Source organism: Larimichthys crocea, chromosome XXI, assembly GCF_000972845.2.
Source record: "Larimichthys crocea isolate SSNF chromosome XXI, L_crocea_2.0, whole genome shotgun sequence".
Lineage (NCBI taxonomy): Eukaryota > Metazoa > Chordata > Actinopteri > Sciaenidae > Larimichthys > Larimichthys crocea.
The window spans coordinates 3594197-3607330 of NC_040031.1; positions in this window are offsets into that span (position 1 = coordinate 3594197).

The window sequence follows — 13134 nt, forward strand, 5'->3', positions numbered from 1 at the left end:
GAGAAGAATGATGGAGAAAAAAAATAGACAATTTTTTTTTACCTTCATTTCAAAGTGGAATTGAAGGAAGCAAGTCAGGGACATTGTGATCACAGTATATGATAAACATCTTGACAACAAGGCCACCAGAACACTGCAGTAGACCATTTTTAGCCCAACACATGATGATTATTTATAAAGACAGACACTGCTGCCTTTCCTCTTTGCTGGTGTAGTGGGACATCATTCGGTGACAATAGATTGTTAATTAGCCGCAGATCGTCAGAACATCTCCCTGAGGGAGAGATGATGGTGGACTAGTTGGACATCTATCCAACTGAGTTCGCACAAAATCCCTGGAACACAACGCACTTTGTGAAGCTGATCCAAATCACACTGAAGCTTTATCAAAAACCCATCAAACACCACCAAAATACCAACAAAAACTTTAGCTTTAGCTCCACTAATGTGCCATTACAGAAAAACTACATAGATTTCACAGATTTTCCACAAATGTAGGAAAGCATTTATCACATGTTGCAATATGTAGAAATCGTGGCACAAATTCCCAAACCATGTTTTTCATGTGCAAAGCATGTTTAACATGTTCAATCCACACATGTCACAGTCTGTATATGCAAAATGAATCTGGGTTTTCTGTAGAGGTCATTTTCCCCCTAACGTGTTTGAAGTTTTCATCTCAAGGTGCTCAGATCACTCCACAAAAATGCCAGAGGTGCCAAGTCAATGAAATGTAAGATATCCAGAGTGCAAAAACAGCACAGAAAAAAACATTTTGGAATCAATTACTGAAGGACACTGCACAGTTGTTAACACATCCAGTGTGATTGCTGCCTAAAGACAAGTCAGGGAAAGTGGCAATGGCATGGATGGTCTTGTTGTTACCTCAGTGGATAGAGGCATTGTAGGGGAAGCTGACACTTTGGCAGTCTCACTTAAGAGTGAGCAGCTAAGACAGTTGTGACAGGCAGGTAGTGCATCATTAAGTAATAATGCAGGAAATATACAATATACCAGCTGGGGAGAGCCCCGAGAGTCTTGTCTAGCCTGGCACAATCTGTGAAGGCACACATGGGACCCATCACACATAAAAGACTATACTAGTCTGTTTCAACGCATTCATCTGAGTCTGTTCCAGCCAAAGCTATCACATAGGGCCCCATCTATAGCAATGAGGTCCGGTAGGAGCAGGAAAGCAAGCAGCAGCATGGATTATGTCTCCCATGGAGGGTGCATGTGTCTTGTCTTTGCCCGGTGAAGCATCAAGGATGTATGCAGGCTTTTCCAGAAGGTTGAAAAAATGGCATACCTGCTCATCGTCTCGGTGGAAGTATTCCCACAGGACAACAGCTGGAACAGTGGAAGTTGTGTTTCCAGGTGAATGCATAGGTAAGCTTCACAACTATAAAGTAGCTGCAAGGAGTGTGAATACAATACACTGCTCCACAGGGAGGAGAGACTGATCTACAGATACAATTGAAGGGTGTTGCCAGTGTAACATATACTATATACTGAATGGTGCAACTCCCCTAATGATACAGGAAGTCTATCATAGCCTCTCAAACCATCTGATTTCTTTCTTTATAAGGACAGAAGATGAATGCGGGACGTGAATAGGGAGCAGCAAGTGAGTGAGTGTTTTTTTCTTTTTTGTTATTATTTCTTGACCAATGCTGGTAACGCAGACAAGTGATTTTTATCCGAACAGATTAAAAGACTGTGTGTCCACTGATGTATGCTGACACTAGCAGGGATAAAAGTCATGGTTACAGTTAATAATTATAGCAGTCATAATAATGAATATTTTATTACTGGTTTATGCAGCATCTATTTAGTACCACAATGAAATCTAATTTTAGTTGTATTGTAAAAACCTCAAATCAAAAGAGTCCATTTTATTTATTCATGACTTTAACTTTTTTTTTAATACTCTTTCTAAACTCTTCAGCAACACAGAAATAACACTATCTGAAGTCTGGATTGCGTATTGAAGCCAGCTCTCTACACAGGTAGCTGTCAACTTTAATCAATGCAATCAGCTTTCATCAAAGGGTTCCCACACCTTTCCAAGCTACTTTAACGAGCTCCGGGTCTCAAAACTCTTGTTGTATTCCTTGGTCACGTGCAGCTGAGATTAGTTTATATCTGTCTGAATTTTGTTATTGCCCTTAATCTTTCTAAGGTTTTTGATCTCTGACTTTGACGTGTAAATGGGAACATGCAGTCAAGCTGTCTTGGTTGATCAGTGCTAATTCTAACCCATTGTTTGAATCTGTTGTTTGTACTATACTGTATTGGATTGTGTGTGTTGGACACGTCACAAACGTTTATGGAGGTTTTCAATGGTGAACTTTGAATCAATTGACCTATCAGTACAGTTGACTCAACAAACATATTATTATTTGTGTTTATTCTCAGTCCAGTGTTGCTGTAGACAAGTGAAATAGATAGATGCAAGCTACTAAATATTCACCTGCATATGTGCAAGCATTCATAAGTAAGTGCTTATTAACCTGTACTGGTCTGTCATGATGAGTAAATGATGGGTGCTGTTTACATGTACTGAACACAACACTACAGCAGTTTCTAGATCATGTATAACCACCCACCCACCTCCTATGTCGAATACTGTGCAATACACTGGCACATATTTCCATATGCTCATCGGTTTAGACTCAGCTGATAATCAGGTCATGTTTCATTGTAGTTTTTCATATTAGACGCTGTAAAAAGCAGTTAAGAAAAATGACACGCAAGAGATGACAAAGTAGTCCTACGCTCCTCCTAAAGTTAGTCCTGAAATGAAGGACAGCATTTTAATGGTTGCGCAGTTGAAAACAAACTGTTTTTAAATTTGTAATTCATATAGGAAAGGCAGGGTGACTTTTCCTCCCGCCTCTTTGTGGCTTTAAAATGAAACCATCCATTGGTTGAGCATTTTAATTTCACTTTCTAATTAGAAGGCTGCTTTATAATTTTGCCAGCGTGGAGGATTTCCTTCTCACAGCTCCCTATAACTTTAATTCTGGAAATGCCAATAGCAACCATACTATCCAATAATAATGATACTAATAACCTCCATCAGCCATCTCCCACTCAGCCATTCAGACTCATTTATTCCCTCCTAGATGATCATTTAGCACCTATTAACACAAGATCCTCATCTGTAATGACCACTCAATTATCATTTTCACTCTCATTCTACTTAGGCTTAGCAAGGTTAAGTAACGCCCTGAACCTGTGACAAACGTTGAATGGGCCATTGGCAGATATTGGTGGTAATTACAGTGGCAATATATTCAACCAGGCCTAAAGGGTCTCTTTATTCTCTCCTTCATCCATCAACTGTTATTTTCTCACACACATCACTCCGGTAATGTAGCATCACCTGCCTTAATCTGCTGACCATGTCACTGTGATGTCTGCAACAGCATCCAGTGACCCCCCTCTCAAATACTACATCACATATGTACACAATTCAAACATTTGAACCATCTTCACTGTGGGATAACAGTGCATCCTGCATAGTCATTCACAACTGTTGAGTACAGCCATTTGACAGATAGATACATGGTTTAAAAAGGTGGTGTTTCATTTTCTCTGGCAAATTGCGGGTAGCTCTAAAATGAGGCAGCTCTAAAATATTTTTTTCTTATAATTATGCTTCCAGATTAAAATATTTCAACAGCTCTGTCTGGACAGAATCCAACAGGATGGATTGCTACAAAATCTGGTACAGGCATGTATAGTTCCCACAGGATGAATAAATGAAAATGAATGAATAACTGGTGACCCCCTGATTTTTCATCAAACACCATCATCGAGTCAAATTTTATATTTGTCCAATACGAATACCTTGAAAACTTACATTTCCAGCAGCCTCAGCTACATTTTGAGGTTTGTCTTAATTAACAATGTCTGTATGTTAATATCCATCCAGCCTGCTGAACATGTTGGCACTGAATGCATGTTAACATTGAGCTAAAAGGACCACTGTGTCTAGGTACAGCTTCACCGACCCTCTAGTGTGACTGTGAACTCTTTGTCTTGTTTTATCTGTCAAATATCATTCCTGTGTAACTGCTTTTATTTTTTAAAGATATAATAAAAGTGCAAACAACTCTCTGTTCTCAACTCTAACTCTCAACAGTCCTGTAAGTATGCACCAAATCTGTCCTTTACTTATTATCCTAACTGTATCATCAACCTTGACTTAGCGGTAATGCCCTTCTCAAGGACATGGATATTAATATCAAGCTGTACCAGATGAAAGAGATGCAAAAAGAAAAAGAGCTAACATTGACCTTGATCTGCACTGAGATGAGGATACCTTCCTCCAGCTTGTATCTGTAATGTGTTTTGATTAGCAGTCTGCAATAAGATGCACATTTCTCTCATTCTCAAGGTCTTTACTTCCACAGAGCGTAATGTAGACACGCAGTCCATCGCTGCTATTTAATTTCATCACATCTCGGATAGACAGCATTATTCATCAAGTGAAACTGAACTTAGTCTGGCAACTGGTTAACAATCAATGACCATTAAACCTCTTTAGCGTTACATTTGTGATGAGTTCATTGATAAACCGTCTCCTGTTCTGGTGTCCACCTCTCTCTTACAGTCTTAAAGGAACAGATCGACATTTTTGGAAATAAACATAGGTTCTTTCTTGCAGAAAGTAAGATGAAAAGATCGATAACACTCTCGTATTTATTTGTTAAATATAGATCTAGAGCCAGGACACAATTAGACTAGCTTTGTTTGTTTGGTCGTTGTGTTTTTTTCTTTTCATGCTCTCTCTGTTCCCCCTGCCATGTGTCTGTTTTCTGGCAGAGCTTGTGTGTGGCAGGAGGTGTAGCTGGCTCCTCCTGTTGACTCTCACCTTTTTGGCCGCAAATGGTTTCCAGCCTCTACTCTCCCCGGTCTAAAACGGTCTGTGATTGTTTTCAGAGGTCTGGAGGGTTTTTTTTTTATCTCTGTGTAACTGTAATTATGTTTACATTTGCTAAACACCAGCACATAGAAAAGGTAGATCTCTACCTCATTAAGCATTCCCATCCTCATTAGCAGGACGTCTTAAAATGTGTCAGAGAGTGATGCTAAAAAGACCATAGAGAAAGAACACCCTCCTTCATTAAATGCAAAGATGCACAGCTAATTTACTGTAAATATTGCACTTAATAGCCGCTACAAATCAAATATCCATTTTGCCAAGTCGACGAATGTACACAAAACGCCATATGATGTCTCTTTTTTTTAGCGATTCTCTACTCCTCTCAGTTTGTCATTGATATATATTCAAGGTCGATAACGCACTGCTCTCTCGTTTTCTGTGTTGTCTTACACGCAGAAAGGTGTTAAACAGGAGGCCTTCATATGCAAATGGGGCAATAAAAGACAGATTGGGGTTGTGGATGTCAGTGTATGATGCCAACAACATAGCATCTGCTTTTATGTGATAACATATCACATGCATTAGTGGCTAAATTAAACCCCCATCAGAACAAAAAAAATATCCTGACAATCCCCATACCTTTAGCAAACTTAGTATTGGAAGGTATATTGTTCATCTACCTTCCAGTGTGTAGGAGGTATGATTAAAAATAAACAAGGTCACAGAAAGTGAGGTTGAGTATTCAAATTCTGTGTACGCCTAAGGCACTATGTTTAGCTTGTATAAAACAGCTCAAATCAATTTTGCTTTTGTTTGTTTTTATGGTGTTTAGGCATTCAGATAGTTTGCCTCCCAGGCTGTAATGTGGTGCTTCAGAGGACTTATTATTAAGCTACTTTATATCAGTGGTAAGCATTGGCAAAATGTCTTACTAGCTTTAATGCCAGTTCTTCTGGGAACCATTTTAGACTTTTCTTTGTATGTTGATTAAAGTATAAGTCAAGTCATATTCTATTGTGGTCCTGAGATGTAACATTATTTCCTGCAGGTTGGTTAACAACAAACAAACAGTTGGGGGCTTTGCCAAACATAATAATGACAAATAGATAGTTGTTGGGGATGGGAGCATCTTGTGAACGCAGCACATCTGTCTGTGTGCTTTAATGCACCAAACAGTGTATAATGCCATTCATTGTCACCAGGGGATAATGAATACAAGTAGGGAACAACGCATGAAATCAACAGGGAATATAAACCAGATATATGTTGCAAACAGTGTCAACATGAGAATTTAGATTAGCATGACACATATCAGCCCTGTTTTTAACACGCACGCTATCAGACACAAGACAGACATGTGTGGAGACACTACGCTAAGCTGCTCACCATGCAAAGTTTTAGCTGTTTTATTGTTTACACCTCAAACACACACACACACACACACAGTCTTCTGCAGGGCTAACCCCCATTGCAGCAGCTGAAGTATTTTATTATGTCATCCCCACCACACTGGGTAGCAAAAAGGAGGCATCGGAGCTCCCCAGAGTACCAATTTGTTTCCACTGTTGTGCTCATTGTGTCTCTTTGCAGTCAGATGCCTGTGATTTTCTTCCTGATAACTATAAAGAGTAGCAGATGGACTCAGCACATTCGCTCCCAGGATGGATCTACACTGATGCAACTCAGTGGGTGCTCGGGTGGTCATAGGAACACATTAGGGGCAAATTTATGGACTATGCACTCTGATGAGTACTGATGCAACAGGAATAATTTAACACAAAAGCAACAAGGAAACTGTTTTTCTGTGGCACAGCAGTGTAATAACTGTCATTTTTTTCCTGCTTTTCCATTAATATGTGCACTTTAGTTATCCCTTTGCCTTTTCATGTGATGTACATACAGAACAATCATATATTATTGTCTACAATCTTGTTCCCAGCAGCTCCCTGTTATTCGTTTGAGAAAATAAAAGCCAGTGAGAGTGACGGTAAAACCGTTTCGAGAAGCTGTCTTAAAAAACTGTGTTGTTCTGCCAGTACATCTCACAATAAAGCGCTCTTTCTGTTTTCCTAAGCAAAGTAACAAGAGCAAAGACTGAAAAGATGTCAGTGAGATGTCCTTATGTGGTTGTAAGACTTTTTAATTCTAGATATTTGTAACTCTTCAACACGATTCTCTGTGCTTGTAAGTATATAGATAATCTAACAGCATTAGTGTCATTTACTTAGGATTTACAGTAATGTTCTACAAACAAAGTCCATTTGCATTACAATTAAATGAATTTGCTTGGAGATTAACAGCCCACGGATGAATTTCCTCTCCTATTAGCTGTAAAATCACTACAGTGGGTCCTTGCATCACACTTGTAGATTGTTAGCTGTGACAGAAATAAAGACACCCTTCCATCTTCTGAAAACACTTTTTTCATTCACCCATCATGACCTCCTGTGAAAGAGAGATAACTCAGATACCTGACTTCTTTAGTGAGCTGAGGAACACTGTATGTCTAATTGTGGCCAGCAGTGTTACTAATAGCTGTAGCTGTCTATCTTTCACTGTCTTATCTTATTAACTGTGGAGGCAGAGTCAATTACAAGGACACTGTCCTTTCCAGTTCCCTATCACTTTGGTGGAGGGGAATTGACATGCTATTGAAGCACAAAGTGAACCTGGAGCCACTGTTGTTCACTGATCATGTGGATTTATCTGAAAATACTATTTGCATTACCAACAAGGTTCTAACCACAACTAGTTGCAATAGTTTGAATAAGTTAAGCATGGAAGGACTTTTCAACTGTCTTGGTAGCTATCTCCACTGATTTGATTTGATTTATCTGATTTGTTGATTATGAAAGGCTCAAAAGGCTTCAAATAGCAACCTCTGTGAATGCAACAAAGTATGAATAAATTGTGATGCAAAATGGAGCTGAAGATTGTTTTCTTCACACAATGTTCTTACAATCAAAACAATTGAAAATTGTCAAATCTTGTCCTCCCACATGGTGATTAGCAGCAAACAAAATGGTGAAGTACTGACACTCTCAGTTTGTGTTTTACACAACGAAGTCCATCAAATGAAATTACAAATTACATTGTTTGTGACTGTATTTTCCTTTAGAAAGACACAGAACTGTTTGTGATCTTATACATTTTGACAGAATGACCTCATTTGTCATCATCATCATGTCAAATTACTGTTGACAAATAAACAGTTTCATGAATATTCTGTGGTTAAGGTTTGGTTAGGTTTAGGCAAATACAAAAACTCATACAATGATTTTTTACAAGGGTACATCGTCATGGGAACTTATGCTGGGCATCTGTTTTTCGAGATAAGAGGTCTATAAAAGCTTTATAGAGTCCTATAAAAGCACCAGCTACTGAGTAATCATTTTTCCTGGAATATGGCATCATCATTCAAGATCCCTAAAAGTGGATCATAATAGGGTCTGTTTGAAAGTCAAGAGTGCTCAAACATCGACAAAACCCTTTGGCTTACGCTGACAATTCTTATCGAAGAGATTTTAGATTCTTGTTGAAGGTATCTCACTTATCTTATGAGAACACAACAGCACTACGGCCGTGTATCTGTTTGATTCTTGTTGACTTGTGTTTTATGTCCATTATGTCCAGCATCCATCCACTACTGTGACTTGTCCATGTTTCTGATTGACCCTATGCTACAAATATCACCCCTTTTATGTGAACATGCTCACAGATGGATTGGGAAACCCTGGGGTAACTGAGTTGATAACCACCTAACCATCTTCATGTGAACTTTAGCAAGATCGCAGTTGTTAGGGTTAGTGATGCCAGATGAAAAAGATGAGGGAGAGAAGGATGTTGGCTAAGCTGACATCCATCATGGACAACACCTCTCACCCCCTACATGACACTGTGGGGTCTCTGAGCAGCTCCTTTAGCAGCAAACTGTTACACCCACGGTGTAAGAAGGAGAGGTTCTGCAGGTCCATCATCCCTGCTGCTGTCAGGCTCTACAGCACCTGCACCACCTGATTGTTGTAGTCTCCTGCTCATGTTTATTGCAATTTTTGTTTCCATTTTATTTCATTTATACCTTGCAGTTCTTATTTATATCATGTTCATGCATTTTTGTAATTATTACTATTTATATTATGGTCACTACTCTATAGCTATAATACTATTATTTATATTATGGTCACTTTCTTTGCAAAATTACTTACACTATGGTCACTTTTACACTACAATACTCTCAATACTCAATAGGTTTTTGAAGGTTGATTGTTTTCTTTCGTGGTTATTGTGTTGTTATAGATACTTCTGTCCGTTTAATTTCTGTCTGTTTATTGTGTTTTTTTGTTTTTTGTTTTGGCCTCTTCTACTTTTGTTTTTCTATCTTGCTGCTGTTACAAGTGAATTTCCCCGTGGTGGGATAAATAAAGTATATATCTATCTATCTAAGTACATCCATCAGGAATATCAGGTTCAGTATCTTGCCCAAGTGCTGGACTGAGGGAGCCGGGAATCAAACCAGAGACCCTCCGAGACCCTCTTAATTGTCTACCACCTGAGCCAATTAAGCCATGTATTGTTAGGAAACTAGTAATGACATTAATAAAAGAAAAATGCTGCATACCTCTCTAAAATGTACCACAGTAAAAGCTTAAAGTCTCACTCAAATGGGAATTTTGCAACTCTGAATATTTAGTTTATAATTATATGTCAGCATTTTCTTAACACTGCATGTTTCCCATTCACACTACAATCACTCTTAAATGAATTATCCACATAATGTGGATATGGTCTGATTCAGGCAATTTACCTTTTCATAAACCACTGAACTCCTTGGTGATTGGGCCAGTGCTCACACACATTTTGTCCTCACACTTTGCTTCAGTCCAATCACTGCCTATTGACTTCATGGACCACTGGATTGGGTTCCCTTGGAGGAAATGAATGCTAACATTGCGGCAGTAATTTAAGGGAAAAAAAGAGCTGTGGTGCCTCAATCAAATCAGTGAATTTAAAGAACAGCAGGGTTGGGAATAATGGCATTTTGTAAACCATTATCATAATGACACCTGTGATTTGTGAAAGCTGGCTAATATTTCTAAGGAGGATCCAATTTTGAACATGTATACTTAGAATCAGTTTTTGCACCCACTGATGCATATCAATGACAACATTATACGTTAATGTAAATCTCTTCTAACTATCAGCTATGTACAATTCCCCCCAAAAAAACTCTGTGACCAATTCTCTCAAAGCAGCTGTCAATTATGAAGTGAAACCCCCTTTACTTTGTACAAAATAACTCATGAAGAACAAACATGAAGACTTAAGCATAGAGCAGCATGGTTAGAGCTTCCTAAAATGAAAAATTAATTTGACGAGCACTTTGAACATGGGCCATACTGAAAAGTCAAAATCATTCTGTTAACATTAAGTCACTTTTAAGGACAAGTCATGTCATCTCTCTCTTTTTTTTTTACAGTCATTTGGCTAAACCTACATAAAACAGATACAGTAAATGACTCTCTTTTCTTAACTGTCCCTGGTAGCATCTTCACAATAACACAAATTAGCTGTGGTGCGGCTGTTAGTCTGATGCACTGAGGTCTAGGTGAAGTCAAAGATCACTTAGATCAATACGGAAGATGATGTCAGTGTATTAAATTAGGCACTGTACTTAATTATAAGACAAGCACAGACTACCAGCTGGAAAATATACTTGGCACACAGTAATTGCAACAAATTTTAAACCATCTTACATCACCTAGGAGCTTTAAAATGAAACCCTTGCTTGTTTATGCCTAAATTTGATTTGACACAAAAAGCCCTGAAGTTGAAGCTGAGGATTTCGGAGACCAGTTTAGAGGTTGTCTGTCAGCAAAGTGGTTAGCTAAGCTACTTATCGTATTATACAGAGTTATTGTCATATTTTGCTTGGTTCTGTCTGAGAAGCCTTTATTGCAAGCACTGTCTTCCCTGAAGGAACATGCAAGATAAATAAGAAAAGCAACACAAAAACTGAACAAAACGAGATAATTCCCTGATTTCTTGGCAATGTGGTGAAAGCAAATTGCGAAAAGCTCAGAGAAGAGATGAAGCTTTTCTTCTTTTTAACAAACTGCGGAATAAAAGTTAAAAACCAGTGCAGTATGCCAGCATCAAGACAGTGTTGATCAAGGCCACGTTGGGAGAGTTTTATGTGTTGCTCTCCGATTTTTAATTGCTATCTACAAGTAAGTAATTAAACATTCTTCACACTCTAAGTTTTGAACAACACTCTGTTTACCATATTGACCCAAACAGCTTTCAGTCGAGTGTCAAGTACAAACCACAGTCTGAGAGTTTTTGTTAATGATGAAGTTGAAAATATGACAAATGGTTTGCATTGTTGGCATTTCTTACACCATAAGCATCTGCCAAAAGCTTCACAAATACAATTTACTTTCCTATTAAACAATGGAATACAATAATGTTTTCACTACAGAAAGTATCAAGGCATCGACAGAAACTTATAGCCACTACTATAGCATAATCCGCTTCTCCTGTATTAATCTAGTCACATATACTAAGCAATAATTTATTAAATCAACATAGTGGAATCACAACACATAGTATATTGAGATTATAATAAGGCGAGGTGTCTACACATGGATGGATTATTAAACGGACCTAGGCACAGGCCTCAGTTTGAAGTGATAACATTTATTTTTGGAAAAGTCTATCAATAACTGTTAAGTCACAAAGCAACAACTAAGAGATACAAAGCTACTACAAAGAGACAAAGATGACTGTCAAGAGCCACAAAGCAACAACAAAGAGACATAGAACTACTACAAAGAGATACAAATGACTACAAAGAGACACAAAGCAACTGTAAAGACATGCAAAACAACAACGTGTCATTTGTAGTTCTTTTGTGTTTCTTTCTGTTTTGGTTTCTATGTAGGAGGTCAAGGGGCATTTACATGTATGTGCCATGCCCCTTTGTTTCATAAGCTGTCCGTATTCGTACATGTGCTGTTGAGTTGGACCTGTGTAAATATGAATTCTTGTAACTGTTTGTTTTTTGTCACAATTTGTTCTGGTGTATTAGTTTCCTGTCAGGGAGACATGTGGCGGATTTCTGCTCCTCCTCACACCACTAAACATGCAGTAGAAGAGATTTAGCTGTCGAGAAGATTTGTTATTAATTGGAAATCAAATTTTTGCTTCCAACATAACCTAATTCCCAGTCATATAATACCTAGGAAACTTTTTTTCCCCCTAGATTCCTCAAATTCTTGTGGTTGACTTAATTTATAATTTTTTTCATGCTTTTGAGAGGGAAGGTAACTCTTTCCTTATTTGAATCCATCACACTATCTGCACACTGACTGCAATCAGAATTGTTGAGCTGTATCCTAGATATTTGCTTCCTGATTTGACATTGTAGCTTCATTTTCAAGACAGCAATCCAGTTCATTCATTTAGTCATTGTTTTGCTTAAAGCTCCCATCAAACAGAAATGAGCATGCCTCCTTTGACAAAGAGGTCTAAGCTCCCTCCTGATGTCCATTCTTTACAACTTAGCCTAGCCACCTTATGGAAGAAATTCATCTTGGCCAGTTGTATATGCAATCTTAGGCATTTCCAGCAGGTCCCTTTTCTGTCTTGTTGATGACATTTCTGTATTGTTACAGGCATCCTGTCAAAGGATGATTCATAAGGTGAATGTGTGGGAGCATAAAAGCCAAGAACCTCAAAACAAATGCTTTTCCACTAATGAACAGACACAGCTGTGGGCCAAACATGCAGCCTTGAAACTTGAAAACAGCAGCACATGCCAAATCAAGATGATTCTCAAAGGCTTTGAAGACTGCATAAGCCGCCCAGCTTTTCTTTCAAATTTCCAAGGTCGTGACACCAATGACAAAATGCCTGCGGACAGAAGATGGTCCTGACAACTCACAATACACTAAAAGCATGGCAAGATTCCAACTAAGTTAAGGAAGCTGCTTATAATGTAGAGCTGTGAGCTTGTATAAAAAGAGGATGATGGCTTGTAAAATGGCAAGAGAGTTTTACAGATGTACTGTAAACAGTGCCTATGAAGTAGAAGTCCTTAACTAGGCTTAGTGCATACTATTATGTTGGATCCTATATCGTATCATCTTGTCACATGATCAGATAGACAACATTAACATACATATTACCCGGCAATCATCACTGCATATCTGTATCTGACAAAACTGTCAAAGAACACATTC